The sequence below is a fragment of the Chlamydotis macqueenii genome, chromosome 5 (genome assembly GCF_036417535.1).
Source record: "Chlamydotis macqueenii isolate bChlMac1 chromosome 5, bChlMac1.mat, whole genome shotgun sequence".
Lineage (NCBI taxonomy): Eukaryota > Metazoa > Chordata > Aves > Otidiformes > Otididae > Chlamydotis > Chlamydotis macqueenii.
In genome coordinates this window covers 8193142-8207615 of record NC_141560.1, presented here as the reverse complement: position 1 = coordinate 8207615, position 14474 = coordinate 8193142, and the positions used below count along the sequence as shown (strand labels likewise).

Below are 14474 nucleotides of genomic sequence, written 5' to 3'. Positions count from 1 at the left end.
GTTGGAACGCAGGGCTGGTTGCCTCCCCACCAGACACAGCAATAGCCCCTGCAGCCACTGGCAAAGTTTTAGTGACAGTACTCAAACTGTACAACCGAGGAGCAGTGGCAACGCTGACTGTACACAGGGTTTCTGTAGCCATTGCCCAAGTGTTGGTTTCATTTTACAGATAAAGATTTTAAAAATGCACAATTCTCTCCCAAGATACTGTACACTATTCAGTAGGTGAAAATAATAAAAAATAATCCTTCATTAAAAAAGTAATTACATATTTGTATACATCAGCCATAATCATGTTCATCTAGAAAACACGTGCATTACAAACCATTGCCGTGCAATGCCACAATTTCTTATTTCAAAGCTGGTATAGAAAGAGAACACAGCAGTCCTAACCCCCAGGACGCTGTATGTCAACCAAAACAAATGGGCATCCTTTTATTGAAAGTGTTACGATGACTAGAATACAATGACAAGATTCAAAAAGATGCAGATATTTTGTTTCCACCAAGTGACTACAGTTCCAAACGATACAGGCAACGTGAAACGTGCACAGCGCTCATTTGAGGCAAGATGCCTCCTCAACTGCTTGTCTGTCATGCTGACCCGAGACAGGCTGCTGTGCTTGACTGAGGTGAAGTTTCCGCATCTAAGAACTCCGTATTCAATCCCCCTGCAAGCTTAAGAGCACTGCACCTAGAAAAGAGTGTACCTACCCAAGTCGAAAGCGTGTTGCTTACAGTTTTAAATTGTATAGAAAAAGCCTGTTTTCCATAGAAAAAAAGCTGAAATTTGGTCCAGATACAGATTGTGAGACGTGAAATTTAACCCATTTTGCGTGACAGGGAATGGAGGCGATGAACCTGCAGCTGCAGCAGCAGCCTGCGCACTGGTGCGTAGGGTGCAGGGGTGTTGCGGTGGCTCCATTGAGGAACTGACACAGCACAAAAGTTTCTGTATTCAATTCTGCAACGTCAGTGCTTGATTGAGGAAACAGCATGAAAAAAGCACCGCAGAGAGTGTGTTTTGGTCTTGAAGATTCACGGGCTGCTTTCTAAGTTGGTGGAGGCCCATTGATGTATCGCAGCATGAGAGAGAGGGAACGGGCAAAGTTGTTTGCCTGGGTGCAGCTGTAGTCTTCCTTGGAATATGGAAGAAGGAAAGCCACTAGTAAAAGCAGGAGAAGGAACAACTGCAAAGGAACAGCTGCTCGTAACGCCCGGGAAAAGAAGGAGGGAGATGGAGAAACTGCTTCACTATGTTGTGGACGGCTTTCACCTCTGAAAACGGGAAAAAAAAAAGAGAGAAAGAAAGAAAAAGCAGCTTTAGAGTGTGTGTATCTACAGGAAAATGCACTGCATATGAAACACCTGAACTGCAACTTGACAGCCTGCAGGACTGCTCAATGGGAAGCCAGCTGCTGGCTTGGGTTTACTGTCCTTTCTACTGAAGAGGAAACATTTCTTTCCAAGAGTTGAGATTAGTGGGCTTTTACCCTGTTTTCAGATGCAAACTGTAGCTTTCCCAACAGACAAACCAACCACCCTAAATCCATGTTGAAGTATAGAGGAAAGCCACCACTCAGACTGATGAGGCTCCTCTTTGCCTTGGCATTACTGAGATGTCTCCTTTGAACAGACCCTAATGTCCTGAGGGAGAAGTCCTCCCTTTGTCCTTCTCTGTCTGTTTGGGATAAGTGGCTCTGAGCTGCAAGTTTCTTTGTCCAGCTGTGCTGGTGGAACTAAAGGAAGGTTTAAAACTAAAAGATTCCCCACTTTGGCATTAGAAAGTATTTCTCAGGAGTAAAGGCAAGCCACGGTTGCACATTGGTGCAGAGCTCTAGGAGCAGGAGTGCTAAAGGAAACCATTCACCCAGGTGCAGCCCAGAGCTGGGAGGCAGAGGAGATTCTACAGGTGGGCAGAAATCACCTCCACTTGTATGTCAACCTGTGAGGAACAGCTGCCCAGCTTTCTGCTGGCACTCAGCTCACCCGTGCCATTGTCACTATCCTTCCAGAGATCAGGATAATAGAAAATAATACCTCCTGCTCCTGCTCTTGCCACCATCTGCACTTCCCCTCGCGGAGACCTGTGGAGAGAAGTAGCTTTTAGTATCCCGGTTTCACAAACTACAAGAAATGTCTCCTTCTCAACACAGTTGAGAGGAGTTGTAGGCTTGAAGTCCTGTTGTAAATTCTCTCATAAGGTACATGCATCTCAAATACTCAAAGTATTTCAACTCTGACTCACCAGATTTCCTTGTATTGTTTTCAAGTCATGTGAAACTTGTTCAATAAGCTGCTTCAGTTTCCTTCCAATTACATAGACCTTCTCCTCAGCTTCAACGTAATCACCATCTGATTTAAGCAGCAGGGAAGCAGTGAGTTCTTGAAGTGACTTGACTTTAAGCTGTCCTTCCAGCAGCTCTTTCTCCAGTTGCTTAGAACAAACAAACAAACAAACAAACAAACAAACAAACAAAAAACAGTGCCACAGTCACTCTCAACTTTAAGGATGTTCTCATAAAAGGAGGAGCTCTGGAAGGCTTTAGAGAACAACTCAACCTGCCTGGGAATCCGCAATACATAGCAATGGCTCTTACAGCTACAGATGAAATGAAGTTCTCTTGAGAAGACCAGTTGTACCTGCCTGAACTAACACTTAGATATAGTCATAGCAGCAATTAATCCATATGGAAAAGATGTTGCGTCTTGGAAGCCTTACTCCAGCATAAAGACTGTTCATAAGGAACTTAATTATGATGCGTAATTACAGGGAAAAAATGCCTCGTATAGGCAATCTCTTAGTCCACTTCAGAAAGCAGCCATGTGCCTGAATGCAGCAGGTCCGAGGACACGCTGCAGACATCTTGAGAAATAAACATCCTGCTCTTCATTGTGTGGTGAGAACTACTGACTGGAAGCACTGGAAGAGCTGAGGTGCTGCAGTCAGGAGTGCACTTACCATGAGCTCCTTTTGGCATTCCAGTACTGTACTGAGGTCAGCGTTTGCACCAGCAACTTGTGCTTTATGCCGTCGTCTATCAGCACTTGCTAACCACAGGATGAGTTTTTGGCTCTGATCATGGAAGTCCTAGAGAAACAAGAGATTTGCACAGAAGAGAAAAAACACTCTCAGTGCTTTCACCTGGCTTTGCCTCCAAACAAAATGACCAGCCCAGATGAGACAGAGCCAACAACAAACTCACGGTTAGTGAGGCTACAGCAACCTCATCAAACTATTCCACCTAGGTAATAAAAGGCTCTTACCCAGTTCAAAGATATCTTTACCAAACTCTTTAGACCTCACAGAGTCAAGTTTCTAAGAAAATGAAGGGTCTTGATTCTGAGCAACCATTCCGCTGATGTGCAGGAACTGCCCCTCTGCCTTCTCCCCTTATCTCCCCCGCAGCAGCACCCTCAAGAGGAGTTTTCCCCTACAAGCTGGCACGGGGTATGCACCTGGCACTGCAGTAGGGCTTGCTGTAGACCTTTCCTCCAGCTGTCCAGCGCTTGAGTTGCTTTCTCCCAGTGCAAGTTCACCTGCCGAATCTTATTCTGAAGCTCTCTGAACTCTGTGCTGTCCGCTTCTGTGAATTCTTTGCTGCTCAGGTTGATGGAAAGCACCACTGTCTTGTAGTTATCAAATGCTTTAAGCACATCCTGGTAGAAAAAGAAGATTTGCAAAAAGATGAATGACACAGAATAAGGAAAAAATGCAGTACGACTGCTCACAATACCCAACCCCCCAAGACAAGGCCTGTTTTCTAAAAGAAAGGGCCTAAAAAGAGAAGCTTGAGGCTGAACGTTTTGTTTGGGAGAGAATAAAATGTCTCTCCAAGAAAAGAGAAAGGGAGAGGTTTTTCTTTCAGCCTGGCTGCCTGTGTTCCCAGGCACGCTGCCTGTCAATCTCTGCATGTGAAGCCAGAAGCACCTTGCTTCACTACTCTCTTTAGTCCTCTTAGCCAAAACCAGCTTAGCTCCTCTGTGGCACACACACATTGTTATTAGCATTCATGGTGATGAGAGATCCTAGGAGCACAAAGACAATGATAAAGAGCACCAGCATCTTGAAATCCCACTTCTCAGGATGCCACAACTTACTTTCAGTTTCTTGACCCTCTGTTCCAGCACCTGGACGCTGGTTGGAGGTTTCACTTGGTGCAGCTCTTCCAGCTCTTCCTCAGTTTTATCAAGCCAAGCAGAGACATCGCTGAGATCTGAGTTCAGCTGCTGCCACTGCTGCAATTTCTGTTTCATCCTAAGCTTATTTCTGAGGTCTTGAGCTTGGACGAGCTCCCGCCTATCGACAATGCCTACAAATGATGGAACAACAAGTATTTAGAACTTCAGTAAGATGAAGAGTCAGTACAATCGATGCAAGGAGTTTTACGAGTAAATTATTCTCTGATCAATAATTGCTACCAGGTCCTACTGTTACCCAGACACATTTTGCCTTGAGATTCTGCAGTCTGTGAGTTGCATATTACTGGTCATGCTATCCACACAGTCATGCTACAGAGGATTTTAATCACATGAATGGAAGACCTTTTAATTCACCTGGAAGAACAGAGCAAATCTAAGGAGACAGAACTCAGTGAGCCCAGCTGTGATGCTGAGAGAGCTGGGCTGTTTAGCCTGGAGACAAGAAGGCTCTGGGGAGACCTTATAGCAGCCTTCCAGTACACAAAGGGGGCTTATAGGAAAGATGGGGAGAAAGTCTTCAGCAGGGCCTGTTGTGATAGGAGGAGGGGTCATGGTTTTGAAACAGAAGGAAGCACATTCGGACTTGATATAAGGAAAAAATTGTTTACAAGGAGGGTGGTGGAACACTGGCACAGGCTGTCCAGAGAGGTGGTGGATGCCCCATCCCTGGAAATAATGAAGGCCAAGTTGGGCTGGGCTCTGAGCAACCTGATCTGGTGGAGATGTCCCTGCTCCTTGCAAGCGCATTGGACCAGATCACCTTTCAAGGTCCCTTCCAACCCAAACTCTTCTATGATTCTCTAATTCATCGTGGGACGGACAGATCAACAGTCAGGACTTGGGTTTATGCTTCATTCATTCCGAGCTAAAGGAGATGGAGATGCCACCTGTGCAATCTCTACCACTGTTTCTGGAAGCCCATCTAAGCCCTTCTCAGATGCTTTCCTATTCATCCCATGAATGGGACTCAATTTTCCTCCATTTGTAAGACTTGAGCCATGAACTAAGTAAGCTGGTGCATACAGCTGGAGTCTGCTTTTTATCACTTGATTTGCTTTTGTGATTGCAGTACAGATGTGTTTGTAATGCAGTCTCAAGCACCCGAAACCAGGAATGAGGTCCTAAAAGGTCAAGAGAACCAGCTTGTTGGCCCATTTGGAAGAAGGCACCACAGCAAAGACAGTGAAGAACAGAATACATTGCCAGCTTTGACAAAACATTTCTGTAAATGGGAGCTGCCGCATCCAGAGTACCAGTAACTGAGAAAACGAAATATAGCAATCTTATTTTATCCAAAGAGACACACTTTTTTTTTGGTTTGAAATCTGATTAAAAGTCTCTGAAGTATTCAGTATCACACAAAGTGAAACTGTTCCCATTCACTCTAACCAGCAAAGAGACAGAAGTCTATTATGAGTGATAAAAACCTCAGTTCTGGCAGGAAAAGTAAAAGCTTAGAACAGCAAAGATGGGTTGGGCAGTACCAGGTGAGGAGGCAGCTGAGCAAATCTTAGCAAAACACATCAACGTAGAGAACAGTGCTTTACTTCTCCTTTGCTCCCGAGGCAAATGTGCTGCCTGTGTGCCATCTCTGCTTTGTCTCCCCCAGAGTCACAGGACAAACACCACAGCACCAAAGCCACCCCTAATGCTCTGTACCTGTCTGCTGCTCTGCAGCTGGTGTATTCAGAAGCTCTTGGTTATCTTGGGGTTCGTCATCACTCAGGTTAGTAGACATCATTTTCTCCTTGTTGATGCCTCTGCTGCTTGCAGAGCTGAGCTGCTTACTTCACCTGCAATGACATTTTGGTGGGTGAGCCCTGCAGGTTGACAAGCCGCCCAAGGTCAAGCTTCAGTTGTGTCCCTTTGGGGTGGCTGGGCTGCTGCTGAGCTCTCGCATGCCAGATTTAGCACTGGGCTTCTGCAGCTTTACTAACAGTTTATCCTGGGTCTCTGGGCCTTCCCAGTAAACAAACACACACCACAGTGACGCTAGTTATTACAAGACTGGACGTGGCAAATTCATTGCTTCTGCAGTACATTTGCTGATGCTCCTTGCTGGATTCTGGTCTTGGCAATATTGACTCTAAGGCTTCAAGACTGGATTAATGGTAACAAAAGCAGCCAGACACCAGTACCATCTTGTGAATCTGTAAAGAGAAACTCTTCCAGAAATGACAAGAATTGACAAACTGCAGGTGCACTTTGGGGAAACGGCAAAAAGCAGAGCCCTCTCAGACTTGCCATCCATAGAATCAGCAATGTATGAAACACAGTCGCTCTTCTTGCAACGATCTCTGTCCAGTTCCATTGACTGCAAGTTTGATCCATTCTAACCCGCCGCCCAAGTTCTCACACTTCTCTCCCCGACAGTTACAGGGCTTGTTTTGCTTTCTCTGTTAGCAGACCAATTGATACTAACCCTGCACTCTCCTTGTTTGACCAAATTGCAGGGATGTGCGATTTATGCTCATAAAGTTCCTCATGCACCTGGATTTTCTATCTGTCGCTGCTCACAGGGATATTTCACAGGACCCTTCTCCAGCGTTAATTCTCTCCTGGCCCATGCCAGCTCCCTTTTAGACTCTGCTCCTGCAGCACCGGACAGACTGTGGCTGCTCTTCCACAAACACATCAGGTGGGCTTCTCTGGCCCCTTGCACAACAGAGTGGGAATCAGCTCTGACGCTGGCACTGACTGTCTCACCCACTGGGAAACTCAGCAAAGAGTGAGCAGCTGTAGCGCCGGAGAGCTGGCAGAGTCACTGCCCTTGCCACTTACGCATCCTTCCAAGAGAAAGTGACTGCTGAAAGGCCTCTCTGCTGTGACACTGCCACAGACAAACATCATGGCATGTGAAAGGCATTTAAAAAAAAAAAAGCAAAGCAACAAACAGTTTTTATCCTTTTCCGGTACTCCTCACAAAATCTTGACCACTGCCACTGAGCACTTAAAGCAGAAAAGCAGTTGTTCAGATTCATTAAAATCCACAACTTGCTGCAAACTACAAATAGTTAGACAGCACTGTAAAGCAGAAGAATAGCAAGTGTGAGGCTTCTGATTGACTCTTCTCCCTTCCTTGCTTCACATGGTGAGCTCTACCTGTTCATTCTGCAAGTACAGCACATTAAGGCACCGTGAGTCTCTCACTCTTGCTCTGCAGAGCATTCCTGTGCTTTACCTGATTTTGATTGCAGTTGTCTTGAAGCGTCATCTGGACTTTGTCCAAATTGCACTTCACTTCCTCCAGCTTCAAGGCAATAGCCTCTGTCTCCTTTTGGTAGTCTACGTTATCTTCACGACCTTCCGTTAAAGAAAGGATCTTCTGTTCAATCTGTGATAACGCCGCCTAGAAGGGACAACAGTCGATTATTCATTCTTAGAAGTACAACACTCCTTTCCTGAGAACATTCTGAAGTCATTGCCCACACTTCCCCTGTCCCTGAAGAACAGAAACATACAGGCAAAAAGAGAAATAGGTGCACACTCCCTAGATATTCTCCACTCTCATCTCCTTTTACTGTCAACAAATACATCAATGTTATATGAGTTAGTCTTACAAGTGTTTCCAACAACTGTCTCTGCAGGAAGTTACAGTAACTCAGCTATGGAGCCATAGAAGAGGAGAGCAGAAATGACAGACTCAACTGTGATGCAACCAAGAAGACAGCGGACCCCTCTGGGGGAGAAGGAGGCAGTGCACGGACTGGTCACGTCATCCTTTGGGAGGAATGGCGCTGCATTACCAAAACATACTGACGTTACCACCTGTCAGCCAGGCCACTGTGAACTGTGGGGATCTGTGTTTTAATTCAAGCTGCTGTGAATCAAAGTGCATCTCTGCATCACTTTAAGCTCACCTTTTTAAGGTGAGTATGGAGACAGGTACCATGGCTCAACTGCAAAGTAACCAGCTGCAAGAAATTAACTGCTTCACCTCAGACATCCACATCTAGAGTCTGCTGCCGCTTCGTGCTCTGTGTATTTGTCTGTGTAGATCTTGACTAGGCTAGAAAATCCTCCCCCCTCCAAGTTCACGTCTTAACACTGAGCCAGAGTGTTAACAGGCGACAGGAATTCAACTGCGCTTACAGCTGCCTGAAGCCTGCTTGTTTCCCCTGGGTGGAACTGCCCTGTTGAAGCCTATGCTGAGAGGAACCCTGAAGGGGATCCAGACACAGCCAGCTCCTCCGGGTGCGTTCAGCATCCTCACTCCCACAGAGTTCAGCACCCGAGCACTTGGCTGAACCACAGCCTAAACCCACGCCAACAAGTGGCACGGACTCCGTTCCTGTTAAAAAGACCCCACCCTACAAAACCAACAGAAGAGCTGAAAATGTCTCCTCGTCATTTCAAATGGGGACATGTTGGTGTGGGCTCCTTTATATGAGTGAAGTTTGTTGCTTTAGGTAGACTCAGTGCTTGAAGCAAACTGCTACAGCAGACTGGCACCGCAGGGAACTTCAAAGTGGGATGCCTGCAGTTTCCTAGAATCTGCATGCCAGGACTCCCATCCAGCCCAGCCCCTCATGCCAGTCCTCTTTTCCTCCACCTGTTTTCACCAAGGGCTACCACCCACTCCTTTCCTTCTGCTGCCATCCAGTAGAAGAGCAGTAGGTCCAAATATTGCCACTGCTCACAGAGGGCAGGGGAACAGCTCCTATCTTTCTACCGATGCTGCCAGACTTTGGCAAAAAGTGCAGAAGAAGAATTTACCAGCTGGGAAGCTATCTTATACCAGCCTTTCAAGTCACTGCGACAACCGTAGAAAGTGAAAATGCCAACAGAAAAAAATATTCCTTTTTTCCTAGCTGGTTTATCACGACTACGACCAGCGAAAGATTTAACAGAGGATTCAAACTATACTGAGCCATGTTCCTGAAAATAATCCAAATAAAAACAAAGCTGTGAAAATACTCAGGATCCTACCTAAATCCCCCGGATGCATAAAGATCCCAACTCTAAAAATAGGTATTTAACTAAGCCCTTGGAGAGCTGCCCCGAAACTGAAGCCAAGAGGTTCCCTGTTTTCTGCACAGCGCAACGCAGCCGATGGAGAGCGGGGAGGAGAAGCAGTAAGCACAGCTCTTCTGCTGCACACACTCCAGGGAAAGGCGACTTGTTTGGGTGGCAGCAGCAAACTGACGGCTCAGTCTTACCTGGTAATCAGCAAGCTGCAGTCCCACCATCTGCTGTATTTTGGGGGCCTGGGGGTCTGACCCCAGGGTCACTTGAGTTTTGTGTAGCTGCTGTTGCAGCCCAGCAACCTGGGCCTGGCACACCTGGAGGGTGGGTTCTGGCTCAGGCCTACCACAATCCACCGTATCCTCCGAGTCTCCCGCTTTCCCTCGAGAGCCCTGGCTGGCGTCGGAGACAGGAGGCGGCCTCTCCCTCTGAAGCAAAGCACATGAAAGAAATGCAGTCATCCATCTCATTTTTTCTTTCTTTTTCTCAGAGAGATAAAAATGCATTGTTTCCGCTGTCAATGTCTTCCTTTAATCATTACTGTTCTTGTTTGCCTCTGAGATAGTACGGGAAAGTGCCGTTAAACAGCGAAAGTAAATCTGAGTAACCAGATCCCGCAACAGCAGCCTAAGTGTGTCTAGGCATACGTCTCTAAAGAAATAAAAAGGGACCAGTTGACTTCAACCTCCACCTGAAATTTCCAGCTCTAGTTCCAAGCCTGTATGTTTGGGTTCATTCATGCCAATAACAAAACATCACACACCTATAATACTGTGCGTGACAGCCATTTGTCACACATGTTCAGCAGGGCCCGTAGCGATGGGACCAAGGGTAATGGTTTTAAACTCAAAGAGGGTGGATTTAGACTGGAGACAAGGAATAAATTTTTTACGTTGAGGGTGGCAAAGCAGTGGCACAGGTTGCCCAGAGAGGTGGTGGATGCCCCATCCCTGGAAACATTGAAGGCCAGGTTGGATGAGGCTCTGAGTAACCTGATCTGGTTGGAGATGTCCCTGCTCCTTGCAGGGGGCTGGACTGAATGGCCTTTACAGGTCCCTCCCAATCCAAACCATTCTATGATTCCCTGCATGTGTACGTAAGCATTTAGGTTACGCTTACGGCATGCTCTGCCCCTCCCCAGCTGGATATCGCTTGATCCCCTTCCTCTCCAGAAACGGAAGCTCAGATACAAAGTCAAATTACCTGAATAAAACAAACCAATATCGCCTGAGTAGGAGTTCATGGACACAGCATGCGATCATGTGCTGAGACCATGGAGGCACCACCGAGTGGACGGTTACCATGGCGAACTGTTGGAATCATAGAACCCTAGAATCATAGAAACTGAGAGAATCATAGAGCTTCTCATCCACGGGAACTCCCAAGTCCTTCTCCTCAGGGCTGCTCTGCATCCATTCTCCGCCCAGCCTGGATTTGTGCTTGGGATTGCCCCAGCCCATGTGCAGGACCTTGCACTTGGCCTGCTTGTACTTTGCACAGGCCCACCTCTCCAGCCTGTCAAGGTCCCTCTGGATGGCATCCCTTCCCTCCAGCGTGTCGACAACACCACACAGCTCAGTGTTGCTGGCGAATTTGCTGAGGCTGCACTCTTCCCAGCAGATGTCCGGGAGGCTGATCAGGATAGGGCCTGCAGATGTCATTTAGAATTGCTTGCAGAAGATTCAAAACTACGTATGCAGAAATAGGGACAAGAGTTTCACGTGGAAGCACAGCCTGAGCGAGCAGAGTATCGCTGACGGCCATGGCCGACAGAAACTTAAATGAGCTCTATTGGAAAGTAATTGCTTTCAAAATGCAAAATACTGACGGCAGAGGGAGAGAGGAGAGAGTGTGTGTCCGTGTGCGGTGAGGGCTGGGCAGGATCCATCATTACTCTCTGGATACAGCGCCACTGTGAAAGCTGTAGCTGTGTGTCGTAGTGCAGCCGCGATCGGGACCAGACTACGCAGTCTCTCTCTCACTCCCCCCACCCTCCGAGAGAACAGGGAGAGAGAATGTAAGAAAAAAGGCTCCAGGTTTGAGATAAGGACAGGGAGAAATCCTTAAAGTTACCGTGACGGGCAAAACAGACTCGACTTGGGGAAAACTAATCATTTATTCCTAAAAGCAAAGCAGGAGAACGAGAGGGAGAACAAGATAACTTCACCCCATCCCTCCCTCTTCCCGGGCTTAACATTATCTCTACCACCTTCCCCTCACCCCGAGTGGCACAGGGGGAAGAGGGAATGGGGGTGACGGTCCCTTCATCACACGTTGCTTTACGCTGCTACTTCCTCGTCGGCAGGAAGAACTCCTCACATTCCTCCCCTGCTCCAGCGTGCTGTCCCTCCCACGGGCTGCAGTCCCTCATGAACTGCTCCGGCGTGGGTCATCTCCTCCACGGGGTGCAGTCCCTCTGGAATGGCTGCCCCAGCGGGCCCTCCACGGGCCACAGCCTCCTTCAGGCATCTGCCTCCCCTGATGTGGGGTCCTTCACAGGCTCCAGGTGGATCTCTGCTCCTCCGTGGGCTTCCATGGGCTGCAGGGGGACAACCTGCTCCACCATGGGCTGCACCACAGGCTGCAGGGGAATCTTGGCCAGGAACAGCATTACTGCTCCCTCTCCTTCTTCACTGACCTTGGCGTCTGCAGCCGTTCCTCTTACAAGAAATTCTTCACAACAGGCAGGCAGACGCCTCTCAGGTTCTCTTCGCATCTCCTCTCCTCTCCACTTCTTGCAGCCGGGCCGGGCCGAGTTGGGCCCAGTCGGCCGCCTGGCGGGAGGCCAGGTGTTGAGGCCTGCAAGGCCCACAAGGCTCGTGCCTCCACATCGTCGCCTCCATTCTACGTCTTCACATCGTCTTCCCTTTTTTTTCTATTTTACCCTTCTTAAATACATTAGCGCAGAGGCATTACCAGGGAACATTCTGCTACCAATTGTCTCGGATTGGAAAAGGCGCAGATTTTTTTGTTTCCACCAAGTGACTACAGTACCAAACGATACAGGCAACGTGAAGCGTGCACAGCGCTCATTTGAGGCAAGATGCCTCCTCAACTGCTTGTCTGTCATGCTGACCCGAGACAGGCTGCTGTGCTTGACTGAGGTGAAGTTTCCGCATCTAAGAACTCCGTATTCAATCCCCCTGCAAGCTTAAGAGCACTGCACCTAGAAAAGAGTGTATCTACCCAAGTCGAAAGCGTGTTGCTTACAGTTTAAAAATCTATTTTAAAAGTCTGTTTTCCATAGAAAAAAGCTGAAATTTGGTCCAGATATACATTTTGAGATGCGAAATTTAAGCCATTTTGCGTGATAGGGAAAGGAGGCGATGAACCTGCAGCTGCAGCAGCAGCCTGCGCACTGGTGCGTAGGGTGCAAGGGTGTTGCAGTGGCTCCATTGAGGAACTGACACAGCAGTTCCCCTCACCCCTCCCTCTTCCCTGGCTTAACATAGCCATGATCTTCACCACAGGCTGCAGGGGGATCTTGGCCAGGAGCAGCATCACTGCTCCCTCTCCTTCTTCACTGACCTTGGTATCTGCAGCCATTCCTTTCACAAGAATTTCTTCACAACAGCCAGGCAGACACCTCTCAGGATCTCTTCACGTCTCTCCTCTCCAATACTTGCAGCCGGGCCGGGCCAAGTCCAGCAGAGATGGCTGCCCGGCGGGAGGCCAGAGGATGAGGGCCGTAAGGCCCACAAGGCTTACGCCTTCCCCCCATTGCCCCCATTCTACGTCTTCACATCTTCCTTTTTCTGTTTTCCCCTTCTGAAATACGTTATCGCAGAGGCATTACCAGGGAACATTCTGCTACCAATTCGCTCGGCCTTGGCCAGCAGTGGGTCTGCCCTAGGCCCGGCCGAGTCCACCAAACAAAGGGGAACAACTTCTAGCAGCTTCTTATAGAAGCTGCCACCGTAGCCCCCCTCACTAAACAAAACCAGAACACTGGGAAATCGGAAGCTGGAGCACAAGCCTGGCTCCACAGACACAGCTCCACCCAGCAGTGTGCTGGCTTACTGGCTGTGGAAGCTGCCATGTCCGGAAGGGCTGCCGGATCCGTGTGTCTTTAGAAGGCTGGAGCGCGGGCACTGCTGCTTGAGACCGAGGTCGAGACACGTCAGTACGGCACGGGCCTGCCTTGTCCCAGATCTGAGCACACAGCCCGGATGTGAACTGCTGTACGGTACCACTGCTAAAAAATGCCAAACTGTCAGCTTTGACTTTCCTCAACCATGTTGCTGACTGCGCAAGCCTAACTACATCCCAGTTAGTTATTAGTTTAGTTTAATATCCTGGTAATGAACTGTGCTTTCTTGCCATCACGGTTGGGAAGAAGCTGTTGGTTTGCTCCAGGGACTGTCTTTCTCTGAACGCAACAATGCAAAGCAACTTGCTTCATAAACCGCCCTGCCCGAAGATGGGAATAAGCAAGCACCAGTGGTGACAAGGGCAGAAAAGGCTAATCATAAAGCCCATTTTGTGCACCTTACCCGCTCCAGCACTGTCATATCTCCCGGTTTAGAAAATCCGTTCCAGACGGGAGAAATAGTTCAGCCATCCAAAAGAGTAATGAGCATTGGCTGCTTCAACTTCATCTTCTGCCTCCAGGAAATTACCGTCAGTTGCAAAGGAAAGGCTCTGTGCCACTGGACACAGGCTCCACTGCTGAATTCCTCATCTCTTGCTCTGACAAGCACGAGAGTGGTTATGCTGCTCCTGACGCTGTTGTGTTAGCATGCAAACAAGCTGACTTACACGGGAGCGGAAGGGTCGGCACTGTTGGAACGCAGGGCTGGTTGCCTCCCCACCAGACACAGCAATAGCCCCTGCAGCCACTGGCAAAGTTTTAGTGACAGTACTCAAACTGTACAACCGAGGAGCAGTGGCAACGCTGACTGTACACAGGGTTTCTGTAGCCATTGCCCAAGTGTTGGTTTCATTTTACAGATAAAGATTTTAAAAATGCACAATTCTCTCCCAAGATACTGTACACTATTCAGTAGGTGAAAATAATAAAAAATAATCCTTCATTAAAAAAGTAATTACATATTTGTATACATCAGCCATAATCATGTTCATCTAGAAAACACGTGCATTACAAACCATTGCCGTGCAATGCCACAATTTCTTATTTCAAAGCTGGTATAGAAAGAGAACACAGCAGTCCTAACCCCCAGGACGCTGTATGTCAACCAAAACAAATGGGCATCCTTTTATTGAAAGTGTTACGATGACTAGAATACAATGACAAGATTCAAAAAGATGCAGATATTTTGTTTCCACCAAGTGACTACAGTTCCAAAC

The 14474-nt window shown here is 47.9% G+C and overlaps 1 pseudogene; it reads right to left on the bottom strand.

Moving 5' to 3' along the window:
- Window positions 1–1271: 1271 nt before the first annotated feature.
- LOC147600474 (nesprin-2-like) lies at window positions 1272–13678 on the bottom strand (annotated as a pseudogene).
- Window positions 13679–14474: the final 796 nt, after the last annotated feature.